Source organism: Cibotium barometz, chromosome 61 (assembly GCF_041138505.1).
Source record: "Cibotium barometz isolate CiBa-2024 chromosome 61, ASM4113850v1, whole genome shotgun sequence".
NCBI classification, from domain to species: Eukaryota; Viridiplantae; Streptophyta; class Polypodiopsida; order Cyatheales; family Cibotiaceae; genus Cibotium; species Cibotium barometz.
The window spans coordinates 19257662-19260243 of record NC_141106.1 but is presented as its reverse complement, the minus strand read 5'-3'; the positions used below and the strand labels follow the sequence as shown (position 1 = coordinate 19260243).

Here is a 2582-nt window from a genome sequence, read left to right as displayed (position 1 = left end):
GTCCATGGCTCTTTTATATGGATCTGTTGGTTGATCTTGATGATCTTCAACGGAGAGTCCATTTAGATTTTTCTTATGTGATTATATTTTCGGATACTATGAGCTATGAACTATTAAAAAAGCCCTTGAGGTGAAGAGGTGGTGAGCGTTCTGGTTACCAATGATGACATAGGTACACCGATGAAGGAATGATTGTAAATTGGAACTCAAGCTAGATAGTTTGGAGGATAATGATGAGTGATACTATGGTTTCATTAAAAGATTATTTTAAAGACAGCTGAATCTATGAAACGGGCAATTTCATATATTGGGTGTGTAAGTGGTGTGACTTTCTTGAAGTTTTCTTGAAGGGCCGGCTAGGGGGCTTGGGAGCTCTTTTCGCTGGTACTCGGGGCAAAACATAACCAAATTTCTAAATGGATTCTATCACTACAGTGGTTGGGCGGTTGGTTAACCTATGGGATTAGATTAGGTTAGGCTGGACTGATGGATCCCTAAATGGAGACTATTTTGTTAAGTTACGATAGTTGAACTAAATCCAAGATAACTCTTGTTCTATGGAAAAGAATCAACGGTTGTGTCTCTTGATGAGGAAAAAAGTGTTGGACTCTATGATCCAAGTGCACTTAAGCCTCTTCCTTGATCTAACCATGAGACTTATAGGTTCCGTTGGATCAGTTTGGTTAGTTAAGGCTCTTGACTACGTTAGAATAAAAATATCCTGGAGGAATCGCGCGTGCTTTCTAGGCGAGGGAAGTTTTTTGGGTTTAGTTTTGGAAGAACCGAGGGATTAGTCTCTTGTCCGGATATCCGTGGTTGGGTGAGGCTTGAGAGCGAGAGGCTCTACCCTGCGCAAGAAGTGATGAGATGTGAATGGATGCGATGAGATGTGAATGTGATGTGATGATATCTGAATAGATGCGATGAGATGTGAATGGATGTGAATGTGATGTGCTTATATCTCAATGGATGCGATGAGATGTGAATGGATGTGATGAGATGTGAATGGATGTGAATGTGAATGGATGTGATGAGATCCCTACGCAAAGAGTGTTACTTCCGTTACTAGCACCGCAAAATTCGTTGGGCAGGGGACATAGATCTTTCAAGTTAAGTAAAGGGAGAGTGATCATTTAGAAATATAATTAGTAAAACAAGCTTCTGATTTTTTTATGAGATCCCTCCATGCTACACAAAGAGAAACAAAAGAAATCTTTCATCACAAGACAGAGAGAGGGTCTCTCAGACTGTCAATTTGCTTTTGTAGAACTTGTTTATAAGTATCGTTTGGGTAGATCAGTTTCTGAGGTTGTGGAGGCTGGCATAGCCGGCGGGCATGGTAGCGGGGAGCACAGGTAACTGCATGTGTCCGCTCAGAACGTTAGTGGCTTCCCGCATGGTGAGGCGGCCCTTGGGATCGGGATAACAGCACGCCAGCCCTGAGATCAATACCCGCTTCATCTCATCCGGGTTGAATATGTGGTGGAGCCTCCTGTCCGCAGCCTCAACAATTTTCTGCTGCGAGTGAAGATCCCACACCCAGTCCACTAGCGGGTTGATGCGGGGAGTGTTCACCTCAGAGTGACGGTCGATGGCTTCCAGGGGGTTTCTGCCGCAAGCGACCTCCAGCATCACAGTCCCAAAGCTAAACACATCCGACTCCTTGGTCGCCCTGTTTGTGTGACAGTACTCGGGCGCCATGTAGCCCCGCGTGCCCATGGGCATCCTTTCCGTCATGTAGAAGGACATGCCCTCCTCCATCTTCCTTGACAGCCCGAAGTCACCCAACTTGGCGTTGAAGTTATCGTCCAGCATGACATTGCTGCACTTGATGTCCCTGTGGAGGATCACATTGTCGCAGTCTTCGTGCAGATAGAGCAACGCTGCTGCGACCCCTTGCAAAATCTGGAACCTCCGCTTCCAGTATAGCTTGGCCACGCATTCCTTGTCATCGTAGAGCAGCTTCTCCAGGCTGCCGTTGGGCATGAAGTCATAGACCAGTAGGTATCGGCTGCCCTCGGGGGCACTCTCGTAGCACCAGCCTCGCAGTTTCACCAAATTCCTGTGGCGAATCATATTGCTGATGATGGTCACCTCGGACTCGAACTCTTTACGGCCTTGGAAGGACTGGGCGGAGATGCTCTTGACTGCCACGGGGACCGGCAGCACCTCATTGCTGAAAGCAGGAAGGACGCCTTTATAGACGGGGCCGAAGCCGCCTTCTCCAAGCATGGTGCTGAAGTTATCGGTGGCACAGCGCAGGTCATCGTAGGTGAAGCGTTGAGGTCCCTTTGTGGACTCCAACCGCTGCACGAATCTTTCCGTGGTGCCGTTCCCCATGGGGTATCTTCTACTGGGGTTGAGCAAGTGAGGGTCATGGGTGATAATTGATTCCCCTTTCTTTCGTGGCCACAAGCAGGCAATACAACAGCTTGCCATATTATTTGCAGGACAACTATGGCGGATCCAGGCGGCAGCGGAGCAGACAGGTAAGGTAGCGGAGTAACAATTAAGAATATAGCGAAGATCGAGTAAAGGGGGTTGGGGTAGACAATTGAGAGTAGATGGAGGAGACCAGTAAG

The 2582-nt window shown here is 47.7% G+C and overlaps 1 pseudogene; it reads right to left on the bottom strand.

The window, feature by feature from the left end:
• Nucleotides 1–1296: 1296 nt before the first annotated feature.
• LOC147604639 (L-type lectin-domain containing receptor kinase VIII.1 pseudogene) lies at nt 1297–2340 on the bottom strand (annotated as a pseudogene).
• Between the last annotated feature and the right edge of the window lie 242 nt (nt 2341–2582).